This window comes from Balaenoptera acutorostrata, chromosome 7 (genome assembly GCF_949987535.1).
Source record: "Balaenoptera acutorostrata chromosome 7, mBalAcu1.1, whole genome shotgun sequence".
Lineage (NCBI taxonomy): Eukaryota > Metazoa > Chordata > Mammalia > Artiodactyla > Balaenopteridae > Balaenoptera > Balaenoptera acutorostrata.
This window is the reverse complement of record NC_080070.1, coordinates 80390874-80417441: the sequence shown is the minus strand read 5'-3', so window position 1 is coordinate 80417441 and position 26568 is coordinate 80390874. Positions and strand designations below refer to the sequence as shown.

At 38.0% G+C, this 26568-nt stretch overlaps 1 protein-coding gene across 3 annotated transcripts in view; it reads right to left on the bottom strand.

Annotated features, from left to right (window-relative positions):
• Positions 1-25577, bottom strand: part of SEMA3D (semaphorin 3D) — a 208961-nt gene extending 183384 nt beyond the window's left edge. For 2 of the 3 annotated variants that reach the window (XM_007170275.2, XM_057550011.1), the window contains exon 1: positions 25186-25577. The gene's annotated coding sequence lies outside the window, so the exon portion shown is untranslated. The remainder of the gene's footprint in view (positions 1-25185) is intronic. The other variant, XM_007170276.2, reaches the window with a different exon arrangement.
• Positions 25578-26568: the final 991 nt, after the last annotated feature.

Genomic DNA, 26568 nt, shown 5'->3' with positions numbered 1-26568 from the left:
ACAAAGATGCGGTAAGAAAGGCAGGAACAGGAGAGGGAAAGCAGTATATTCTAAAATGTTAATCTACATTTTGAAGGGAAAGGGGAAATTCCTAAAAGAAATTAGTAGGAATGTAAAACATAGAGAGAGTAAAGGAAAGGAAAAAAAAAAGGCAGTCTTTGAAAGTGCCTCTCCAAGAAAATGAGGTAATATTTGTGTAGCACTGGAGAGCCTTAGCCTTGGAATCAAACCTCCTGGGTCCACATCCCGTTCTTCACACTTAGTAGGCGGGAACTTGGGCAAGTTATGTAATCTCTCTGTGCCTCAGTTTCCTCATCTGTGTAAAGTAGAAAATAATATCACTCACCACACAACAGAATCATAATTTAGTAAGAAAATTCTTGCAAAGCAAAGAACATAGTGCTTGTGAGAAAGTGAACAGTAAAATAAAGCTAAATTTCTAAAAATTCATGAGAGTATATTTATCACACTTGAAAAATAAGAACTGGAATCTGAAAAAAACAAAGGCTATATAAAGAGAGTACACATGATAGGAAAATAAATAAGGAAATAAAGAGTCCAGTGTCCAACAGAAAGGATGTAAGGAGAGTGAGAACGATTAAGATTAAGGCTGCATTTTTTAAAGTAATGAAAAAAATGAGAGATGTTACTTAAATTTTATCTGATCCAAAGCAATGTTCTATGAAAAATGTAAATTCATGGAAAATGGGCAAAGGACCCTATTATTTTTGAAAGACCCAATTCAGAAATCCAGCTTCAGTCATTCAGAGAGGGGCCCTTTTTCTAATTCCCAGAATTGCCTTCAACTGGCCAAGTGTTTCAATCCTGATTCAAGTAAATAATCAAGCATTTCATGTCTGAATGCCCTTTCAAAACAGTAGGAAAAAAAAAGTAAGTCCTGCCTATCTTCCAAATATAAATTGAAATGAGTAAAGTCACAGATGCCTGTTCTAACAAAGAAGGCTTGAACTTACACCGTAAGTTATAAACGTTTTTTAAATGGAACCATCAATAATAATGATAATAAACAACCTTTTTTGAATGCTTACTATGTGCTAAACTCAATGATTTTCATTTCAAGCTGCTGCAGGTAGATATTTTTAATCCAAATTAGCTTGTGATGAAACTGATGCTCAGAGAAGTTAAACTAGTGTTTCAGGTCATATAGTCAGTCAGTAGCAGAGCATGGATTTGAACGAAGGTCTGAGTAAAAGTTTGCTCTTTTAACAATGTTTCTATTGCAAAGTCGTTCTTGAATAATAATTTGAACTGAGCAACTACATCGTATAATGCCATGCATCCTAGATTTAAACTAGTTATTTAAACTAGTATTCTTTTTTTTCTTTTTAATTTATTTAATTTATTTATTTTTGGCTGTGTTGGGTCTTCATTGCTGCACGCGGGCTTTCTCTAGTTGCGGCAAGCGGGGGCTACTCTTCCTTGAGGTGCTCGTGCTTCTCACTGCTGTGGCTTCTCTTGCTGCGGAGCACGGGCTGTAGGTGCACGGGCTTCAGCAGTTGTGGCACATGACCTCAGTAGTTGTGGCGCGCGGGCTTAGTTGCTCTGTGGCATGTGGGATCTTCCCAGACCAGGGCTCAAACCCATGCCCCTTGCATTGGCAGGCGGATTCTTAACCACTGCACCACCGGGGAAGCCCTCAACCAGTGTTCTTAAATCATTTTTAATTTTGGTAAACAAAAACCCATGTAACATGAAATTTATCATCTTAACCATTTTTAAGTGTGCAACTTTGTATTGTTGTGTATATTCAGATTGTTGTGCAACAGATCTCCAGAACTGTTTCATCTTACAAAACTGAAACTCTACACTGATTGAATAATCCCCCATTTCTCCCTCCCCTCAGTCCCTGAAACCACCATTCTAATTTCTTATTTCTATGAGTTTGGCTACTTAAACACTTCATAGAAGTGGAATCATACACCATGTGTTTTTTTGTGACTGGATTATTTCACTTAACATAATGTCTTCAAGGTTTATCCATGTTGTGGCATGTGACAGGATTTCCTTCTTTTTTAAGGCTGAATCACTTTCCACTGTATATACACACCATATTTTGTTTGTCCATTTATCCACCATATTTTGTTTGTCCATCCACTGATGGACATTTCGGTTGTTTCCACCTCGTGGCTATTATGAATAATGCCACAATAAATGTGGGTGTGCAAATATTTCTTTGATACCCTGCTTTCAGGTCTTTGGGATATATACCCAGAAGTGGCATTGCTGGATCATGTGGTAATTATATTTTCAATTTTTTAATGGAAATTCTGGACTGTTTTCCTAAGCGGGTGGATCATTCTACATTTCCACTAACAGTGCACAAGGATTCCAATTTCTCTATATCCTCACCAACCCTTGTTATTTTCTGTTGTTTGGAAAGTAGCCATCTTAATAGATGTGAAGTGATAACTCATGGTGGTTTTGATTTGCATTTCTCTGATTAGTGATATTGAGCATCTTTTCATATGCTTATTGGCTATTTCTAAATGTTCTTTGAATAAATATCTATTTAATCCTTTGCTCATTTTTCAATCAGTTTTTTGTTGTTGTTGCCGTTATTGAGTTGTAGGAGTCCTTTATATATTCTGGATATTAACCCTTTTCAGATATATGATTTGCAATTATTTCTTCTATGTCATAGGTTGCCTTTTCACTCTGTTGTTTGTTCTGATGCACAGAAGTTTTAAAATTTGATATAGTCCTCCAAACTAGTATATGTTTATCCAAACCTCTACCTCTCTATCTGTCTATCTGTCGATCTATCTACCTACTTACCTATCCAAACCCTTGTGAAAGTAGGCAACCAAATTTCATGAAAACCAAGAAGATAGAAAGAATTTTTAGACCACTTAGCTATTTAAAAATAATTTTGAGGGGAAAAAAAAAGAAATCCCTTTAGTCATTCTCAGTTCTCATAGTCTAAACATCTCCTCAAGCTGTATTTGATTTTCACGTTTAAAGAGGCATGGATTTTTTTTCATACAACACAGCCTCTAAATACAAGCCAATTACTTCATCTGTGCTGAAGTAAAAAGACAGTGACTTGATTCAATGTAGAAGGAAAATTTTCAGTGTTATGTATTTTTGAGAGACTGAATGTCAGCTCCTAACCTGGCACACAAATGCTGTATAATACATTTTATGTTATTACTTTAGTGACTTTTCAGGATAATATTGAAAAGACAAAATTTTAACTTTAAATATTGAACTTAGAACCTGTATAAGATTCAACTCCACTGTACTCTGTTTGTAGTTGGTCAACAAAATGTGGTCCTTTACTAAAGGAGATAACAGTGTACTTAAAAAAAAATGTATACAAACAGCTATAATTTAGACAGAATGTAAGTGCTATAAAAGAGGTATAAAATATGAACTAAATTGTTAAAAATTATTTCTTGACTGAGATGGGAGGGGAATGGAGTGGAAATTTCATAGTCAGGATAGCATTTAAGCTGGAATTTGAGAGTGGGTAATATTTCAAGAGACACATAAGATATGGTATGAGAAAAGTGATGTTATAATTTCGTGTGGGTAAAATAAGTGTGATCTAAGCTGCAAAGTTAGATTAAACCCAGGTCATACCAATTTAAAGCAGTTAAACTGGATTCTGCCATCACTCTGGACAGGGAATGGATGACAACAGTGGCATTAGAGTACAGTTGATGATGAAGATTACGATTACCAGGAGAAAATTGTGCCTTACCCACAATGGTTTCATTACTTGTGATTTTTCAGTAACTTGATGCATATGTACAACAATTTTTTAAAATTCACATTTAAGTCCACTTCTGGTCATTCCCTTTAAACAAAAGAGCATCAACTATTCCTGATCTCTCTCATATAAAACAGGAATAAGTGTATTATAAGGAGTCCCATTTTATGGAGAGAAGATGTGGTAGAGAAAATAGATATATAAATCAAGGGAAAATGCAAACTGCTTCACAAATTTTAAAAGGTATATGGTCTCCCTAACAGAAAATTATATAAATATATACCCAAGCATATCACATGCTTTAGTAGTTTTTTAATCAACAAGGAAGGTACCAACAAGATGATTAGCAACACAAGGAGGTTTAATAACCATGAGTATCTAATTTGGTTAGAATGAGGTTGCTTTCACTTTTATTTAGTACAAGGTTTCTTACACATACACACACATGTATATACACACTCATGATACTTAATGCCATTTTTAGTTTTGCTTAGATTATGTGTTTTTCTATAAAACCTTTATCTTGCCAAATACAATGTTCCTAACCAAGATAAAGGTTTCGGAATGCAACATTCTAAGTTAGAGCTTATGATTAAATGAGAACTGGAATATGAATTAGGAGACTATTAAAATAATACAGGCAAAAGACCATGAAAGTTTGAATCATGGTGTAGGCAGTGAGAATAAAAAGAAGGGAAATTTTAAGAAAACTTGCTGAACTAACTGGAAATAAAGAGCAAAGGAAAGTGATAATAACAGCAGCTAACATTTATGCAGGGATAACTAAAGAACAGACACTATTCTAAGTTGAGAACTCATTGATTTATTTAATCCCCACATTAACCTGTTAAATATTCTTATTACTCCATTTTACAGTTCTGGAAACTAAAACAGAAAGATAAAATTAGATGTCCAAAGCTACAATTCAATAAGTGACAGAGTCAGGATGGGAACCCAGGTAGACTAAGCCCAAAACACATGCTCTACACTGCATTAGGGATGATTGTTAATTAAATTCAGATTACTAGTTGAATCATGACAAAAGAAATAAAGAGGTTAAGAAAATAAAATCCTGTTTTATTTTACACATTTTATGTTTGAAGGCCAGGAAGATATAAAGAAACATGAGTTGGAGGTTTTGTACACGAGGGTGTAACATGTAAAAGACTGTGGCCAAAACAAGTGATCATACCATAGTCTGAATGATGGTGTATAGGTGTTGCGAAGGTGAGTATAAATGATCAAATTTGTCAAAAGTTGTCTGAACATTGTTCTGAGATCAACACAAATTATTTGGTCCAGAGTAATATCCACCAGTAAGGATGGGCTGGTGAACCAGCAGGTAATTCATTAGACCCAGACGAATAGAAACCCATGTGAAGATCAAAGAGCTCAGACAAGTATATGCATCATTATGTAGGAAACTACATCAACTACATCAGCATATGAGACGTTACAGTAGGCTGAAAATTTTTGTTTGAAATGCCTGATCTGGAGATCTAGGCTGGATACATAGATAAGTGAAACCAAGAGATTCTGGAAAGATGGAGGACAGCCAAGGCTGGGATGTTCTGATGGAGACAAATCATTTCAGCAGGAGTGAAGAAAATAAATGAAAAAGCTAGAATGACAGGAGGTTGAGTTACTATAAATTTTGACCTTTAGATGTTACTAAAATTTTCCATGAAACTGCTTCTATTGTTGGAGATCCATTTGTTTGAATTTTTGTAGAAATATGATTACTTGATTACTTTCCCCTAAAATTCCCTGAATTTTTTTTTTTTTGATACAACAGAAATATCCTCAGGAAGAGATATAAGCACTCAAGCTCTCCCTATATAGAGATATGATCAAAAGACAAATACATTTAAGAAGGGAGACTGTATTTTCACATCGACTCATCAGTTGAAAAAAATACATATAAAACTTGGGGAATTATTATTCCAGGAAGGATGGAATTTCCCTCTACAGGAAAATATCCACAACTGAAAGATGTAATGCAATAAATAAATACATGATTAAGAGAAAAATAAGACTGCACATCTGCTTCCTGGTAGAACTTTGATGAATACATTGGGAAATGTTTCTTTTGGTTTCTATTATTAAAGGTGACCACATCCAGAAAGCATGATATTGTGTAAAAATGTTATCTCTTTTTCTTCCTTCACACCCAAATGATGATTGGAAAGTGGCAACATTTTACATAAGGCTACCTCCTACAGACAAAGAACTATAAACAACAAACCAGTAACTGCAGAGGATACTATTAACATGAATACTTTTTTTTTTTTTTTAATTATTTATTTATTTATTTATGGCTGTGTTGGGTCTTCGTTTCTGTGCGAGGGCTTTCTCTAGTTGTGGCAAGCGGGGGCCACTCTTCATCGCGGTGCGCGGGCCTCTCACTGTCGCGGCCTCTCTTCTTGCGGAGCACAGGCTCCAGACGCGCAGGCTCAGTAGTTGTGGCTCACGGGCCTAGTTGCTCCGCGGCATGTGGGATCTTCCCAGACCGGGGCTCGAACCCGTGTCCCCTGCATTGGCAGGCAGATTCTCAACCACTGCGCCACCAGGGAAGCCCAACATGAATACTTTTGATAAGGACATTTATTTTGGATTAAAGTCTACACTACAGTTGAATGGCTTGACAGAATTTTGTACCAGAGTTTCATATTTTAAAAATGTGGAGGCTTCCCTGGTGGCGCAGTGGTTGAGAATCCGCCTGCCAATGCAGGGGACATGGGTTCGAGCCCCGGTCTGGGAAGATCCCACATGCCGCGGAGCAACTGGGCCCGTGAGCCACAATTACTGAGCCTCCGGGTCTGGAGCCTGTGCTCCGCAACAAGAGAGGCCGCGATAGTGAGAGGCCCGCGCACCGCGATGAAGAGCGGCCCCCGCTTGCCACAGCTAGAGAAAGCCCTCGCACAGAAACGAAGGCCCAACACAGCCAAAAATAAATAAATAAAATTTAAAAAAAGAAAAAAGAAAATGCTCCCTATTTAAAAAAAAAAAAAAAAAAGTGGAAAAGACCCATCTCTGCCAGCATAATCTACCTATTACTTAGCATTTTGGTGGGGGGGATATGTGCAGTTAGACACCAGTCCTTAACAAACGAGGGCGTGGTTGTTATGCAGATGTAAGTCTGTGGCCTTCTCCAGCAAAAAGAGTTTCAGATTCGGTTATCCTTCTCTTCCTGATAGGGAGTGGAAGACACCCTTACAAATGGATATTTCCTTTATAAATGTAAATTCCTCTTACAAAAGGGTAACTTCTACTAGATTTTCAGAGCTTCTCTTACACCTGTTGTCTCTTAAAAAGAACCAGGGCAAGATAAGCCTTATGCCAAAGAGGCAGTTTCAGAGGGCGACATATTTGCTCCCCTTCAGATATATGCATATATATGTATATGTAAGAGTGTGTATACATGAATATATAGATTAAAAATTCTATAGTGCTAATATAAGGTATACATTGATAAATGTACCCTTTTTTAAATAATGAAAGTAGATAGAGATCAGGTCAAGAGCAGCTCTATAGCATTGGTGATCATAACCAGAACAGAGCTTTTGATTATCAGATAAGAAAATTAATATATTCTTTCAGAAATGGTCATCATTATGTGACTAGCAGTCATCACCTTGCCTGGATCTAAGTGTCGACAATTCTCACAGAACGCATTAAATTTATTTTCTAAATTATCTGTCGACATCCGTAAAAAGTAGGATGTCTGCCCCTCTAGGAGTGAAGAGACGTCAGCTATAAACTCAGCTTTGTGATGACTCAGTTGTGTGCCTCTGAACACACTACAACCAGTGTCTTATAGATGTGGATCATGAACTACTCAAGCCTGGGGCCATTCCTCTCCAAACATTCAGCACCAATTTTGAATATAGAAGTTGTTCTTTCATGTTTAAGGAAGGAAGTAAGGGAGAGAGGGAGGGAAGGAAGAACTCACATTACTTCATCCTCAGTCCTCTCTGTAAAATTAAACAGTTGGACTAGACATTCTCTCCAGTTGTTTTTTTAATTCTGAAATATCACAAGTCTATGAGACAAAAAATCATTTTACTATTTATCATTTTTTTAATTACAGGCATTTCAAAATAGGTATCCTGAGACTGACAATTTATCAGGCTTACCCTCTATTCCCCAGGCTGGAATTAAAACAAACAAACACACAAACAAACAAAAGCCCTCAGGTACTAGTTCTCTTAAATAAGTTTTAACAAAATACACCCATGTTGCAGAAATTCCAAAATTCCGTATTGGATATGCACAAATTCAATATACTTAGAGTGTAAAACTGAACTTTAGGAGTACTATTTCCTAAACTAACAGGTTGTCTGCTACTTTCACATAGTAATTTTTGTTCTTAACAGTCTTTCAAATGCAGGTAATCTAAAGCCAAAATAAACTGATAGTAAGGAGGCAAAATAGAGTACTTAAACAATTTCCATAGCTTATTAACTAAATGGTACACAAAGTTCAACTACTACCTAACATTTTTTTAAATTAAATAACTACTGCTATCTACGAGACTTATTTTAGATGCCTTTGATTAAGAGAAGAATAATCATTCTATGATTTTCAGATTCTTTCTAAAAATAAAAAGAATAGCTGAAGTATCTATTTCATTATTTATTTATACAAAATAATAGTTTGCTGATGCTACATCTGACTTAGGATCTTACTTTTGACTCTCACAGGTCTACTTTGATTTTATTTTTTTTTTTCACTTGTAATTACAAATAAACAAAGACTGATTGCTATGCTAGGTGTCAAGGAGAATGAACCAGATGTGGACATACATCTCCACCCTAGGAGTGGATGGTTTGCTAGAGGTATAAAATGTATTTTAAATTAAAATAATTTATTATAAAATGTGAATATGTGTGACAGGGAAAATAAGTTACCGAACTGATTTATGTTTCATGAATTGTTATTCTGATGAAGAACGTGAGATTTGCATTAGCTTTTGAAAAATAGACAGGATACCAAAAGATTTAAAAAAAAAGACAAAAGGATGAACAGCATGAGAAATACCGGATGCTAAATGTTAAATATACATGACAACAAAATAAGGATTCACTATTTTATTTCACAAGCTAAATATTTAGTTAAGATAGTCATTGGCTTATATTTCCAGTTCTGTGATATCTGCCTGAAAGTTGCTGTCTGCAACCTGAAATATTTAAAACTTCCTTTAGCAGGAAAAAATTCATGAGATATTTTATATCCTGCTGAGATCAAGCGTGACCTCAGACTTTATACGTGGGAAGATATTGTGAATTCTGGAAACAATATACATTGGTTTCAAAAAGCATAACATCAATGAGAAAGTTTTAATGCTAATACATCTATGCTCTGAGAGGAATATAAAACAGTTCTGAGTCAGGCTGAGAGCAAAGTTCCCATCATAATAATAATGCTTTGACTATACAGGGCAAAATCGTGAAATACATAAATAACAGACAGTAAAAGTCTGATATGATAGCCTTGTATTTCTCTAGTACCCTTATTTTCTATTCTCATCACCGGCGTGTTAGTCCAGACCTTATTTTATCTATAAAGAGTCTCTTAGCTGGTCTCCCTGAAAATTATTCCTAGGTTTATCTTCCTAAAATACTAATTCTTGGGTTATTTCATGGTTCAAAAACTTTTAGTGGCTCCCAATTGCCTGCAGAATAAAATCCAAAGTCTGTATCTTGGCATTTCAAGGCTTTTGTAAACAGTAAAACACGCTCAATGAATATTGGTGAGAAGAAATAAAACTATTAGTGTTGATTTATTAAATAACAATGGTGTCAGGCACTGGGAGAGATTCTTTATTTACATTTTCTCATTTAGTACTCACATGTGTTTTGAATACACAGCTGTCATTTACCCCACTTCAATATATGAGTATACCAAAGCTGATAGAGTTAAATAACAGTGAATTTTCCCAAATAATAAATTGTGACTCCAAAGTGTGCTCCCTTCCCACCACGAGATAGTGTAAACACTTGTGTGTACCATATCACAACCATAATAGAAGAAAGTACATGATGAGATCATAATAAGAATTTAAACTGCTTGTGAAGTGGATGATCAATTGCCTTAGACTGGGGTTTACTGGAAAAAGCACTGGCAGAGGGACCAAGACCATGAGAGAGGTCAGGATTAATAATTTATGTGTCTTTCTCATCTAAATAATAACGAAAATGAGGACAGGGAATGGATCAGGGAGGAAAGTCTGTAGACAGAAAAGAACAGAACTGTGGGCAAACTGCAATTAGTGGGAGGAAGAGAAAGGGGAACCAGTGACGGAGCTAGAGAAGAAGCAAGCCATCAGATACAACCCAGGAATTATAGGGGCCCCCAAAGAAGAACATGCATGAGAACCTCAGGACTGTTCCACCTTCCCTGTCTTCAGTCCTGAGCTACGGACCTGGAACAGGAGGTGCTACTTTGGCCTGGGTCACACTTTTTTAATGACCTTGGATCTACCCAGAAAACCACTATTAGCCTGGCTGGTCCCCATAAATGACACTTAAAAGTAATCATTTGTAAAAAAAAAAAACCCCCCTGCCCCAGCAAAATACTTATTTAGAAAAGTAATATAAATAATCTCCCTTACTTAAAATCTCATCAAGAGACAAGCCAGGAGATTTATAAATACTCAGGAAAGAAATAAAAAACCGACAGGAGTAAGAGTGAATTGACAAAAGCAAAACAAACAAACTAAATTGACTCTGGGTTCTTGTTTTTAAAATTGTTTCCTTCTCTTAATTTGCTCTAATAAAATAATCCTTAAGAACTCATGGAATAGAAAATGCCACATACTAAAGATATATCTATCTATCTATATAGACAGATAGGTAGAGATGAAACATTTTACATCCATTTACGTCAATCTATTTGCAACCATAGGAAAATATTTAATATTCCTGGGATGAGCACTGTGAGAGGCTTTATAATTATTTAGAAAATATTTAGAAATTATTTCAAGTAAATCTTATTTATCCTGTCTCTGAAACATTTCACTTTCTGTGAAATAGACATAGGGTCTTACATATTGTTATTAACATGATATATATAACATACATAATTAATTTAAGATATATAAAACAATTTATAAATTATTATTCACATAAAGTATATTGATGAACATTCATAAGCAAAAGTGGCGATTACGGGAACAGACTAATCTGAAACAATACCAAGAAGGGCATTAAAAAGTATTTTCCCATAAAATAACTAGAACATTATTCAGTTTCACTTCCACTTGCTCAGAAGCTGAAGTGACCTTTAAGTTCAATTTCTGGAAAATATCACTGATTAACATACTTTCTGCTGCCACTAGTTATATTGCAGAGAACTGCCGAGAAGGTGAGGCAGCATGGGACAAAGGTGTTCTTTGTGTATTAGATTGCTTATATCTAGATGCAGGAGCTACCCATTTATCTCTGGGCTCTTCCGAAACTTCCTCCTTGAGAGATGCCTCACTTAGGGAACTTGATTCCATAAGTGCTGTACTGCAGGTATCCTGCAAGGTCCCCTGAAGCCCAACATTTAGGGAGCAAAAATCCAGGGACTCTTAGTAGCTGGATGAGGGCACCAAGTTCAGCACTGGTATAGAGTCTAGAAAAAGTCTAGTCCCTGGGCATGAGACTGCACTACAAGAGACTGTCACGGGGCCAATTTCCACATCCTCTAGTGGATGGATAGCAAATCAGGTCACTGTGTTTCCCTTCACTCCTTATAAATGGGACCAACATAGAATATTCTGAAACCACACAATAGTGAGAGCATTTAATAAGAGGTTTCAAGAGTAATAACTGGTTAGCAGAGGTACAGGGACAAGGTGGTGATCAAAGAGTGGAAGTAATCTGCTGGCAAGGGGATCAGAATGACAGTGGGCCCACACTGGAGGGCTAGAGAAGTATCTGTGCATTGGGTGAAAAAAGTCAGGGGCAGGGGAATGTGCAAGCTGTTGAACATATCTGTATTGTTTATTTGGGGATGGAGCACTTCATTAAGGAAATATGCAGTGTTATAAATCCAGTAGTAGATAGCTAAGGAACGGTGGGATGCTACAAAATAAACCTGGAAATTTAGATGGGGCCTCAAAGGATTTTATTACTTGCTGTTTAGCCTCTATAAGTAGCTGCTGCTTCTGAGACAGCTGGTATTGAAGGGTTCCTTTGCCCTGGATTCTCCCTCACATCCCTATAGCATGGTCTGTTGCACTGTGTCCCCAGTCTCTTTAAAAGGTGGTAATAGCCAATCCTAAAATGTCATTCTCTTATCCAGGAATATACCTGAAGGAGGTCACCAAAGGACTTTTTTTGAATGAGGTGAATGTAACTCAGCAGATAAAGAACAAGAAGGCAGTAGAACAGTGGGTAGGTGGTGTGAGAATCTGACCTATGTGTAATTTGCATCATCTGTGTAAGGATAACAGAAAGATAACACACAGATATTGTAATGCGCCACACAGATTTTGATTGTTAACCTATATTAACCTATTTATTTCTCACAATAACCCTATGAGGTTAGTGCCTTCATGAACCCCCAGTTAAAAGATGGGAGACAGATATAGAAAGGTCAAGTAACTTGTGTAAACCACACAGCTCAGAGGTGACAGAGCTAGCTAGGATCTGAATCCAAGCTGTCTGCTTTCATAGGGCATAGTCTTTTTTTTTTTTCATTAATTTTGATTTGAGTATACTTGATTTACAATGTTGTTAGTTTCAGGTGTACAGCAAAGTGAATCAGTTACACATATACATATATCCATTCTGTTTTATATTCTTTTCCTATATAGGTCATTACAGAGTATTGAGTAGAGTTCCTGTGCTATACAGTAGGTCCTTATTAGTCATCTATTTTATATATAGTAGTGTGTGTATGTCGTAGTCTTAACCATTGCACCACATTTCCCCCCACACTTGAAAGCCTCAGTTTAAAGTTACAGTAATCAAAGATTCTTTCAGTTACCAGAGTGACCTCCTTTATAAGTATACAGTGTTGAGCAATGAACACTAGCCCACAGGTGTTGTAGTGGTGTGGTGACACACCTGGGACCCAAGAGAGAAGTCAGGGATGGAGACAATACTCTAAGCATAATCTCCACATAGATAAAAGTAGAGGTTAGGGAAGAAGATGACATAACGAAAAGGCTGCAGAGAGAAAAGGCCAAGTCTATGAATAGGACCCTTTGTTTTTGGTTTTTAATATCATAAAGAGATTTGATTTGACCCAGGATGATAATGAGTTCCTTTACAATCATCTACTTCATGATTGCAGCCAAGGTTTCTCATCTGTATTTCGTCAGTGACTCTTAGAGTGCCCAGTACATGGAAGGCACTCAACATATACTTCGTGAATTAAAGAAAAGATGAAAAGGGAATTCAAGATAGGAAGGCATCAAGAATGAGATGAATATGTGTGAAATAACCTTTACAAAAAAGGAATGCACGTGCGAAATAAACTTTATGATGACTTGCACATCTAAAGTAATTACAAGAGGAAAAAACAGGTAAGGGATACTGAATAGATTAATTTATATTCATGTATTAGAGACGGTGTACTTATTATATACAAGATTAGGTGGTATGCATGGAAGTATGAAGAAAGCTGTCAAGGTAGCAACCATTTGATCCTTATTCTTGAGAAACTTAGTCCAACTAAGAGAGAGAGAGTAATAGTGATTGAAACTGAAAAAGATCTTACAAAGAGGGGGGCAGAATTTGAGTGAAAAACACTTTTGCAAGCAAGATTTAGTGGACATATGTGAGGGTGGCTAGGGGAGTGGGCATTGTTTGGGGGCCAGGAGAAGTGATGGCAGTAAAAGACAAAATTATCCAAGTGAAAGGAGAGATTACTGCAAAGCCCCATGAGGAACGAGTACAGAAGTGGTAGGCCCATGTGGTCGATGCCAGTTTGTCCTGTTAATAATTTGGGGAATTTATGAGACTTAGTTTTGGCTCATCCTAATACATTATCCACTTAAAGCACACTTTTTAACACCACTTGTACACAATAAAGGAAAAAAGGGAAAGTCTAAATTGTCGTTTCTGATGAACAGAAATAGCCAAGGGTTACAAATATATAAAAGAATGATTGGTGGCTATCATGAAGATGATGGTTATGTGTTCGATAAATACTAGGGGAAAGCAGATCTGAATGCAATTCTTATTCGTAATAAGTCTCAAGTGAAAGTGGACAGGATATGAATGACTATTCACTGTACTCTAATAACTTTTGATATATGGATCAAAAGTACCATTTTCTGGAATATGAAAAGGCCTATGTGATAATGACACAACAAAAGAAGGGCTCCAAACAATCAACACCCAGAGACCGGGGGTAGGGTCAAGTGAGGAATCCTAGTATCTCAGCCCAAGCTCTTTGAAGGGTTTATTGAGTGCACATGTGTAAGCATAGCATTCCTCTTCTATGTAAGTTACTTCTGCCAAAAACTTGCCCTTTTTAAAACCTGAACAATGAACACTCTCTGCCAAACCTCATTACAGTGTAGTCTCAGACAACAATCCCCAGGGCTCTGTGAAATGTGAATCAAGCCAAAGAAAGGGAAATGTTATTCTCTCATCTGTATATCCAGTACAAATGCTTTTGAACAGCTACTTTACAGGTGATAAAAGTCTTCATAAGTTGATACAATAATTTCTTGATTTATATCAATCTTCCATTTTAAAATTATACATAACTCATCTTACACTATTTCATCATGAAAATACTTTTGCAGACAGAATAGTCTGGCTACTTTAACCTTCTACCAACCTGCTCGGAAAGCAACTTGTAACACCCTAATTTGATTTTGATATGGAAATATCTGAAGCTACAAGACAGAAGCTAGTGTGGCCAAAAGAATGAATTTTGAATCAGAACATATGTCAAGGGTAAAGTTAATAGGTATACAATTTCACTACTATTTAAAAAACTTGTCTTCTGATAAGGAGAGTCAAACATCAAAATTGATGAGATTTGAGATGATTATTTTCATTTGAAATGATTTTTTAAAAATAATACTCTAGTTATAATTATGTATTCATAAGTCATCAATTACTTGAAAATATGTTGATATGAAGTGAAAAAGGAGACAATGGTACTCCATGCAAAAATGTAAATCACACATAGCTCTACTATACAAATTAGGTATGTGCATTTCTAAAGGTTTTGGTCAGAATTTTATATTTCTTCATTCCTTTTTTTTGAATGAGTTAAATTATCACAGGCAGGATCTCTCTTTTCAAAATTGTACTCAATTCTCCTGTGTAATGAAAATGAAAACCTTGTATCTAAGATTCCAATGACAGCCCAGAGCATACTAGTTGTATTGATCTGAGTCTTTTTCAGATACTTATTATTATTATTATTATTATTATACTTATTATTTCAGGAAGTTCAATGGGGTATCACCAAAAAAGAGGCCCTTTAGTCACATATTCTGGGATTGAATTCCATGGCTTTTCCCGAACAAGTTGTTGAAATGTGTTTTTTGTGTGCTATGATTCACAAACTAAAAACAGGGGGGAAAAAAAAAGCAAGTTTAAACTTTTCAACAACTACTTGCCACAGTAGAGCACAAATTCAACAAAAAGCAGTTAAGTGTAAAACACAGAGTCAGGTAATTGTTAAATAGTTATAAATATGAGACAACAGTATGAGATAACAGTAAAAAAATGACATCAGCATGTATAAAAGCTTCAATAAGAAAGGTGAAATGACAGGACTTTTGGTCCAACTTTAAGCAAGAGAGCTTATTACTAAAAGAGAATAAAACTCAGATTTAAAAAAAATATGCAACGATTTGTAACACAGGGAATAGAAGGAATAATATGTGATTTTTATATATAGAGAGAAAGTATATACATAAAGTGAGGGAAAGCGTTGAAAACACACACACACACACACACACGCACACACACACACGTAGAAAGGGAAATGGCAGCCCATATCTACATTTCTAGAACACATCTAAGTCTCAGCTTCTAGGAATTTGAGGGGATGTAGAAGCTTCCTAGGTATATTTTTAATTTTCAAAATAGCAATGATAAGTGTATTATACATATAACATTTGATAGGGAATAATCTTTAACATACTTAATGTAGTAGATGTCCTTGGGATTCAAAGAGGAGAAACAAGAATACATAGTCATTGAGCCATTTTGGCAAGAATTTTGAAAGCACAGTCATCATGTAGAACTGAAGACATCTGGCACAGAGGATGGATCTTGTCAATATCAATAAAATAGCAAAGACTGAAGTAGAAAAAAAGTGTACCTTCTCTTTTAATATTTAAGATTGATTTATAAGACATGACTGATACATAGCTTTCTTTGCATGAGAACCTACCACAATGGTGATCTAAAAATTTTTATTAATCCAAGTAATACATTTTATTTTGAAAAATAAGTAATTATGAGAACTAATTCAAAATATGTGTTTATTATAATGAGAACTATTATATTTAGTATTAACAGAAAAAAAAAAAAGTAAAATAGTTGCACCTTGAACTAGGAGAATAAATTGAATGACATTAACCTTTCTGACCAGAGAATGGTTCACCTTTTATATAGTTTCTCACCATGGTTAATCTATATGCTTTCAAATATAATTTTTAAAAACAGACTTTATTTTTCAGAACAGTTTTAGATTTACAAAAACATTGAGAAGATAGTACAAAGAGTTCCCCGAGAACCCACACCAGTTTCCCCTATTATTTTTACATCTTACATTAGTATGGGCATTTGTTACAATGAATAAACCAATATTGACATTTTATTATTAACTAAACTCCATAATTTATTCTGATTTCCTTAGTGTTTATCTAATGTTCTTTTTCTTTTCACGGATCCCATCCAGGACACCACATTACATTTAGTTCGTGTCTCTCTGGCTTCTTGCTTCCAACAGTTTCTCAGACTCACTTTGGTTTTGATGATCTTGATAGGTTTGAGGAGTACTGGTCAAGCATATTGTAGACTGTCCCTCTACTGGAATTTGTCTGATGTTTTTCACATGGTTTTATTGGGGTTATAGGTTTTTGGGAGAGAGATTGAGAGGGAGAGTGTTCTTTTCATCCCTCATATCAAGGGCACATATTATCAACATGCTTTAGGACTACTGAGGTTGACCCTGATCACCTGGCTGAGACAGTCTCTGCTAGATTTATTCACTGTAAAGAAGTCTCTTCCTCCTTACCATACTGAGTACTCTTTGGAGGAAGTGACCATGCTCAACTCATTTCAGAAGTAAGGAGTTTTATGTTCCCCTTCCTTCAGGGTAGAGTATCTACATAAATTGTTTGAAATTCTACTGGATGGGAGACTTGTCTCTTCTCCTTCGTTTATTAATTTATTCATCATTTATTTATATCAGCATGGTCTCGTGGATATTTATTTTATACCTTGGGTTATAATCAATAATACTTTATTTTTTTTGCTCAAATTATTCCAGTTTTGGCCATTGGGAGCTTTTTCAATTGGCTCCTATGTCCCTTTGACATACCTCTGTCATTGTGCGTATGTGGTGTGGTGACTGTATGTGGGTGTTTAGAACACTTGTTTATTTTTTGGCACAAGATGATCCAGGCTCACATTCTGCCCCAGTCCTAGAATCAGCCATTTCTCTGAGGATCCCTGGTTCCTTTCACTGGAGAATCATGTTAGAAAATGAGATCTAGGCACTAGCTGTCACATACAAAATTTATTTTTAAAATAAATTTCATGTTTAATATAAATATATATAAATTTATATATATAAATTATATTAAAATTATATATAATAATATATAAAATTATATATATTATATTATATATAAAATATATTAATATATATTATTATATATAAAAATATATTTACATAAATATATAAAATATATATATATTTGTGTGTAGTACATTTATGGATAAATTCTTATTAAGCCTTACTCTATGCTTATCTGTGTTTACTAGTTTTTCAGCAATGATCACGAATTACATCTGTAATGAAAATCATTACTATAAAAATAAAAGCTCTAAAAGAATGTACACCCCATTTCAACAAGAAAATGCACATTATTGGGTGGGCCAAAAAGTGCTTTCGGTTTTTTAAGTAAAAATAAAGGACACATTTTTCATTTTCACCAAGAACTTTATTGAACAACGTATTCACCCTTTTGTTCCACTACCTTCTGCCATTTTTCAGGCAACTTCATAATTCCATCTTCCCAAAACTTTTTATCTTTTTGAGCAAAGAACTGTTTCAGGTCCCTTTTACAGTCTTCCAGGGAATTGAAATTTTTTCCATTAAGAAAATTTTGTAAAGACCTAAATAAATGGAAATCTGAAGGTGCAATGTCTGGTGAATATGGCAGATGAATCAGAACTTCCCAGCCAAGCTGTAACAGTTTTTGTCTGGTCATAAAAAAAACATGCGATCTTGCATTCTCCTGATGCAAGATTATGCGTTTTCTCTTGGCTAATTCTGGATGCTTTTCGTCGAGTGCCGCTTTCAGTTGGTCTAATTGGGAGCAGTACTTGTTGGAATTAATCATTTGGTTTTCCGGAAGGAGCTCACAATAGAGGACTCCCTTCCAATCCCACCATATACACAACATTGCCTTCTTTGGATGAAGACCAGCCTTTGGCGTAGTTGGTGGTGGTTCATTTCTCTTGCCCCATGATCTCTTCCATTCCACATTGTTGTACAGTATCTACCTTCCATCACCCGTCACAATTTGTTTTAAAAACGGAATGTTTTCATTACGTTTCAGTAGAGAATCGCATGCAAAAATATGGTCAAGAAGGTTTTTTTTTTGCTCAACTTACGTGGAACCCAGACATCAAAGAGATTCACATAAGCAATCTGGTGCAAATGATTTTCAATGCTTGATTTGGATATTTTGAGCATGTCGGCTATCTCCAGTGTGGTATAACGTTGATTGTTCTCAATTATTGTTTCGATTTGATCACTATTAACTTCAACTGGGCTACCCGACCATGGAGCATTGCCCAGCGAGAAATCTCCAGCACGCAACTTCGCAAGCCACTTTTGACACGATCAGTCACAGCATCTTCTCCATACACTGCACAAATCTTTTTGTGCGTTTCAGTTGCATTTTTACCTTTCTTGAAATGGTAAAGAATAATATGCCAAAAATGTTGCTTTTCTTCTTCCGTCTTCAATATTAAAAATGTCCTACACAAAATTCACCAATTTTGATAAGTCTTTTTCTAAATGCAAGCTGATATGACAGCTGTCACATACAATCTAACAAAATTGTTTTGAATGAAGTTAAAGACAACTAAGTGCTACCAGAGCCACCTTATGGAAAAAGAATGAACAAACCTTTTGGCCCACCCAATGGTATCAACTTCTACTGACCTCGTATTTAGTATTACAAGTAAACTGAGAATTCTGAGAGTTCCAAATAGTTATCTTTGAAATGAAGTGTTATGTTTCAAAATTGAAAGTGTTCCTCCAAGTAAAAATGGTATTCATTTTTTACCTTAGAAAAACACTTCTCTCTTTCATAGAACAACCATTTCAGATGTAAAAACCAAAGATTTATCTGAAAGCAACAACAGCAAATACCAAAACACAAGAAACGCCTGAATGGCATATGTATGGACTGCTCTTTATGAGAAGGATAAAAAACAAAAAAAGGAGGAGTAAAAGCCTAACACTGATTTTATACATTCTATCAAAAAAAAAAAAAGCCAACAGATTATTTAGACATAACTTGAGATTATGACATCATTAGGCATGGCTTCAGCGGTCAATATAACATGTTTTTAAAAAGGCTTCTATGGGACTATGTAAGCAACTTAAGAGGGTACTTTGTGGACATTGTTTTTAAGCAGTTCATACATGCTGATATTAAATGCATAGACTATACTACTTCTCTGTCTCTTCACTAACGTAAATCCAGACAATATCTTTACTGAGCAATTTTATTAGTCTAATTTCTGCTAATATAGTGTGCTTGAAACTCTGTATATTTAACTCAGCTATTAGGTACCAGCTATATAGGCTCATATCAGGACCAAATATAACAATAAATCCTTAAAAGCAGTTTAAGATATACAAAAGGCCAAGTAAAATGCATAATTAGTATAGGAAAAATAAATTGGACATTTACCTGATGGTAGATTAATAATGTCACATCTATATATCTATCTAATTTTATTTATTTTCCATGAAAGTAATAATACTGTATTTCTTTTAAGATGCTCAATAATCTAGACTTTTTTGCTTTTTTTATTTGACTTTGTTCTTTGTAGTTATAGTCCCATTTAATAATGCTTGATTCTATTTAATTAGAAAAATACAGCAAATGTTCCCATTTTTCCTGTGATTTTCTAGTAGAACATACTTAAAAACATGAAATGTTTAAGTTATATTGTTAAATGCCCTATAGAAGAAACAAGGGACATAAAGTATGTCATTTCTAATTTCTGAAGCAGAAGACACAATATATTTAAAAGGATAACAGATTCAGAGAGACACAAACTCTTCTGTGAACACTTGGCAACTTAATTCTATTTATTTTATACATTTTTATGGGAGGGCAATATTTGTGGCTTACTGAGTATGGCAAAAGAATGAGCAAACTGTTGAAATTTACCAGCGAAAGGTTAGCAGGCTAGTTAAAGATATCCTGGTTCATGACTATTAGAAATTATTAAATATCATCATTAACATGGAAATAAATGATCAAATATTAATGATGATAGGTTAAAAGTCACCAAAATCATTTAAAATCTAAACAGTATATCTTATTACATATTGCAACTTTTTCAAGCACTTAACTATTTGTCTTTAATAATTTATATTTGTAAATGTCTAATAGTTTAAGTACACCTCATTATTATTACTTAAATTTCAAAATAATTTCAAGGTGTTGCAGTTTCTTCTCAGTGTATTTCTTGTTTGCAGTGAATTTAATTTAGCTTTACGCTTCTTTCTAATTATTATTTAGCTACTTAAAGTTAAGGTGAAATAATGCAGACACAGATGATGCAGATTCTCATTTCTTAATTTAGATTCTTCTAAAAAATACAAGAAATTCAAAAATAAAATGTAACTTTTTATAATATGCCTCTTTTTACTATGTATTCTTATAAACCCTATTTCGCATGATCATTACATTGCTCTATGTTATGCATCATGATAAACCAGTCAGTTTCTCAACATTTTTTTCTACGAAAGGGTAAAACTCATATAAAAGAAAAAACTCTCCTTTCTAAAATCTCAGAGAAAGTAAAGTATAAAACCAAAGGTCTTTAAGCTGATCTTTGAGAGGCAACAAAGAGATTCAAAATCACTCTCTTAACTGCTTGGTAATAATTAGACCTCAATATTTGTTAGGCATCTAAATATGTTTAGCACTGTACTAACCTGAAGGTGTCAAAAGTTAGAGAAGACAAGTCCTTCCTTCAAGGTTCTTACGATCTAGTTAGGAATCATAAACAACAACATAAGAAAGCAAATGACTGAAAACTTAGAATATTAGCTTGAAAGGCAGGATGAAGATATAAAAATAGAAAGGAATTTTGGTCAAGATTTCCTAGAGTAAGAACGTATTTTTTAACTAAGTTTTGAGGTAGCAAGTTATGTGATTAACAAATGTTGCCCATGGTCAGTCACTGTTATTGTTGTTATTACTACTTATTTCACAAACGCGAATGTTTCTTTTTCCTTTAAGGACTATGTTATTGAGTCGAAATATTTACTACTTTACCTAGGTTATCTATATAGCTCCAGGCATATACAGAAAGAATAACTTTTCAAACAGAGCTATGGTTACTCATGTTTATTAAATAAATCATTTATTAATTGATAAGAATGTTCCCCAAAGAACATATGTCATCAAAGCATTACATCTCCCAGACAGAACAGTAAAGTTCAGTCACGTTTTTTTTTTCTAAAATAATGAAGCTATAACAAACAATCTGAAGACATACTAATATTCATTAAATCAGCACCAACTGGAATGTTTTCCCCTTGAGACTGAGAAGTTGATATTCCAAATACCTAATAAAAATGGGGATGACTTCACCCAGTACTCTGTCTAAGCAGAAAACAAACACTGGGCCACAGAGACACCTACCAATTCCACAGGACACCTTCAGAGACACTTTCAGGTCTGTGATAAACCTTTTGATAGTTAACAAATACCCATCCAATGGAACGAGAACACAGTATGAGGAATAAGAACTAAGCACCACGAAACATCCTGTCTTAATTTAACTCCAACCCCAAACAATATATTTCCTAGCTTTGGAAAAGAAAAGATGTGAGAGTAATTCAGCTTGGTGACTCAAGTTCAAACCTATATTTGATCTGTTACCCTGTCACTGGAAACAGTACATGTGCTTCCTCTGCCTTTGTAATTGTTTATATTCCTGACCTTCCCTGACACCAAAAATAATTCACACTCCCACCCTTACCAGCCCTTCCCCCCACACACACAAAAGAGATTAAAAATACAGTTTATCTTTGTGCATTTTTCCCATGCAAAATTATAAAGCAAATTCATTAACTAAGATGTAACTATAAAGGCAAATTCTGCAAAAAGGCAAAAGAAAAGATACATAATTATTTCTTTACCTTTTCCCTTAGTTTCTGTTAGTGTTGGTTATAGTTTCCTGATAATTCCAAAACACTTTGCACTGCCAGACATTTTTTCCTTGACCTCCCCTCTCAGAGAGTCAGCAGGAGGGTAACAGGAGTCAAATTATTACTCCTCCCAAGTGAATGGGCCACAGACTCTTACAAAGATGAAATAGTGGTGCCAAAATATGAAGTAACTTTGTAGATATTCAGGTCATGAAGGCAATAAGTAGACTAAGGAAAACTTCATTAATCTCAGGAAATTTTCTCAATGCAGCCATGGAGTTACTATTTGAAAAATGTTTCTTTTGTTTTCATTTTTCCTTTATAAACATTATTAAAGCCACTAATAATTCCTATAGGTACAATAAGACCTCTATAAATATAGATTACTAATATCATGTACATAAGATCCTTGACCTACAGACTTGATGTGACCCATACCCATCTTCAACCCTGGATCCCACTGAAATTCTCGGGGTTCTTACCCTGTAAATTATAATATACAGATAATGCATCAACTGACCTTAGAAAGGTCCTCCCTTTAAGTGGGGTCATGGAAAGCTGCCTGAAGTCCTTAAAAGGTGACCTGAATCCAGGTAAAACAGTTCCAGTCTCAGCTCTGCCCCTTACTAGCTTATATTTGAACACATCAGCTAACACCTTTACATCTCATTATTCTCACCTCTAAAATGAGAATAATTGCTTTGTCTACTCCCGTAACCACCGATACCGCTTTTAAGAACTATGATTTTTCTTAAAATTGCAAAAGCCAAAATGGGAAAACACACATTTCTAACTCTCTGTGGGTCTCTGCTTATTGTTTTCAATCTAAAAAACAAAAAAAAAATAATGAAACTTCATATAGTGTTGTTGAGAATATTAATCGTGATAATGTACAAAGTACCTAGGATGCAATAAGTATTTGATAAATGTCCCTTCCCTTCACCAATTTTTCATTTCATAATGGGCAAATTCCATTTGAAATGTTGGCAGTCCAGATCAGTACCATTTTACTGTCTCTCAGCTACCTGTTGACGCTATTCATATCTCTTCCCACATCACCTTCCTGTATTTCCTGGCCTTTTCTCTTTCAAAGGCCAAGGCCTTTTCCCATCTTCCTGACCTGAACCATCACTTTGTAGCCTATCAACGATGTCCCTCTGGCCAGCTTTAGCTACTCCGTTGAGCCTCAGTGACTCTGAGGCGGGACAGAGTTAAAGCAACTCCTGTCTGGGGCTGCTCACATCCAACCCAGACCCTTCCTGCTCATCCTCTTGGCTCTCTGGCCTCAGAACAGGGGGAGAAGCGACGGCAACACGGGAGTGATGACATGTGAGTCTCTCCCTTCCCCACCCTTCACATTTTTCTTTCCACGTGCAGAACCCGGAAGGCTCTGACCGCTCTTGCCCTGGCGGTTGCCATGGTTACACAACAGCAGCACCAGACCCAGGAGGGGTCTCATCCCATCTCCTCTACCTCCCCCTCAACCTTTTCCATCCTTTAGTGAGCACGCCCCCCCCGCCCGCCCCCGCAGGGGAGGAGAACCTTTTCGGCTAAATCTGAGACTTTCAGTTCCCGCCCCCTCTTCTTCTCTTGCAGACGGCACTGACAAGCTAAGGGAGGATGGGAGGGGCTTTGGTGGGGAAAGAAGAGCTCTCGGTAGAGACATTTGCCTTTCATTACGGCTTCGCTCGGGGCTAAACGGCGAAAAGTTCGCCTATTTAACTCCCATCTCCGTAACTCGGAACTGGGGACCTCAGCGGCCCCGGCTGCTGGCTGCGCAGCTCCCGTCCAGTCCCCTCGAGTCCAGCCTGGTGGCGGGAGCGCGGCGCCTCCTCCTCCTGTCAAGTACCCGCCGCGCGCTGGGACGGAAGCAAAGCAACTCAGTCCACGAGGTTGAACTCAAGTCGTGAGGGAAGGAAAATGAGCCGGTGCCGAAAACGGCCCGGGCGCTGCCAGGGCGGCCCATTAACGCGTCAACTCCAGGCGCGTGATGAGGGAGCAGGGGGGGGAAAAGACCGGCAGGGTTAAACCCACCCGGTTAAATTCCCAGCAGGAGTAAAATCCGGGCCTTTTCGGAGCGAGCCAAGCCGAGGCTACCGAGGGATGCCCGGCTCCCACAAGAGTACGTTTTGCAGGAGCCGCCTTTCCCAGTCAGCCAGCTCTGAGGCTGGTGTCAGCTTCCAACTTTGCCCTCAAGAGTCTGGGAGGATGCACGCTCCCGTCAGACGGAGCGTCGCGGTTCCCTCACAGGGAAAAAGGCGTTGCCCATCCCTCCCCAAAAGCACCACAACACAAACAGCCGCCACGGTCTCCCCGTCCCCTCCCCCCAGCCCGTCGGGAAAAGCAGCGAGTGAGGGCGCAGACGCCCTTGGTCAAATCCTCGTCAGACTGTCCCCACCGCCGCGTCTGCGAATGAACCTGCAGCCAGAGGAGCCACGGGGCACGTTCAGACGCGCTCGCGGCCGCCGGGGCCCTGGAGGGGGCGAGAGAGAGAGCGAAGTTCCCGGGCGCGTCTCGGGAGGAAAACTTTGCGCGGTGCGGAAAGCTCGGGCTGAGGAAGCGGCGGCGGCGAGCGGAGACTGCGCCCGCCGCCACGCTGTCCCCGCGCCGCGCGCCCGGACCGTCAGCGCCTCGGCGCCCCGTTCCCCGTCTGCGCCCCCCTCCCCCGCAACCGCGCGCCCACTCCCGTCAGCTCCGGAGCGCTCTTTCCGCCCCAGAACGTTGCCTTATCTCGCGGCCGCTCGGCATCCTCACTTCGGACCCACGACCACCCCCAAATCCAGTCACCCCTACTGGCCACCGCGGTCCTCCCACCGGAGCAGCAGGTGACCCGAAACCAGCCTTACCTGCCGCGAACTCTTCTCGCCCTCTCTCTTGTGCCCGCTTTCTTTTCTGGGAGAGAGGAAGGGGGTGCAGGCGGTGGGCGTGCGAGGCGGCGACCCGGGACACCGGCGCGACCTCCTCTGAGCGGCAGCCCTGGCTGAGCCGCGGAGCCGCCGGCGGCCCTGGCGGAGCGTGGAGGCTGCGGCCGCAGAGGCCAGGCCGGGAGGCAGGGGGCGCTGCTGCCCCCCGAGCGCCCTGCCGGGAGCGGCGCGGAGCCAGGCACCAGCTGGAGCTGTGGGGAGGCGAGGGTGGCGAGGAAAGGCACGCTCGGAGCGGGAGGGCGGCTTTTAAGTTTGTGGTGTGACCGCAGCAGCTGTCCCGGGAGAGACTCAGTCTTTCTAAAAAGGGGATGCTCAGAACGCCGGGGATTACCTCTCCCCTTCCGATCTCCTCCCCCAGCCCTCGGCCCCCCTTCCCTGTGCGCGCGCCAGCCCTCCCCAGCGTGCAAAAGTCCATCCCAGTCGGCGCGCAGGCTGTCAGCGGCGTGGATTAAGTGTAGCTCCGGCCGCGCTGGGGGATGTTTTTCCGGACAGGGCACTCTGTATGTAAAGGAATTTCTGACGTTTAAGCCCGCGCCCGGGTGGCTTTTGGGCGTGTTTATTCTATACCATAACGTCTCCAAGGACTCCCTGCCGAAGAAACAGGACAAACACTGTCTCAAAAACTCTAAGCCTCAAAAAGAGGAGCTGTGTTCCAGTATGTAAAACCCCGCCCGATCCACTGTTACTGGCCTCGAAAGAGCAGGTGTGGAGGATGAGCGACCCAGATCAGCCCTCCACTATGGGGCTGGCACCGAGGAAGGACCAAGCAGGAGGCAGACAAAACACACACACACACACACACAAAGATGTAAGTCTTTTTTCCTCTCTACCTCATACCAGGCCAGCAGGGTTATGTCACTTACTCCTGTGTTAGATTTCCTTGTAGATTTGTACACACCTTGGTCACGCAATAGAAAACTTGGAAGTGTATGGGGACCAGGGTGGATCCACGTTTTGTGGAGCCTGGAACTCACACTATTTGGAGGTGGGATCCTCTTGAAGAAAACTAATACAGAAATAGCTTAATTCTACAGATTTTAGAAAAACATTTGACATATGAACTCATGGTCTGGCTGACCACAGGGACATGGAAAGGGCCTCTGCAAGGGATGAGTCCTGAACTGGGGCCTTATTGGCTACATGGTAAATCCTTCTATGATTGGAACTCTAGGTCTGTGGTCACACACCTTGCACCTATTAGTCCCAAACATAAAACTAACTTGGGGTGGAGCCATAGAAAAAAGCAGCCACGGGGTCCTGCATTTGTCAGGTTGACTTAAGAACACAGCTCGTAAGGTCCCAGAG